Here is a 234-nt window from a genome sequence, read left to right on the forward strand (position 1 = left end):
AGGGGGTTTCCATTTAAAAAAATTGAGCTGACCTTGAAATAACCTTCAAGGTCATCGTCAAGGTCAAATCCAAGGTCACCATTGAATTCCTCGTCAAAAGTTACTACAAGAGTGATCTTAACATTTTTCAAAAATAATTTACCTGGGAAATTATTCAGGTGTTTCCAGACTTTTTGGACACCCTGTATATAAAGTGTAGTAAAAAAAAATCCATTATTTTTGCATGAAATTGAA

The sequence above is a fragment of the Odontomachus brunneus genome, unplaced genomic scaffold (genome assembly GCF_010583005.1).
Source record: "Odontomachus brunneus isolate Ranch 3 - 2012 unplaced genomic scaffold, Obru_v1 Obru_scaffold_001, whole genome shotgun sequence".
Lineage (NCBI taxonomy): Eukaryota > Metazoa > Arthropoda > Insecta > Hymenoptera > Formicidae > Odontomachus > Odontomachus brunneus.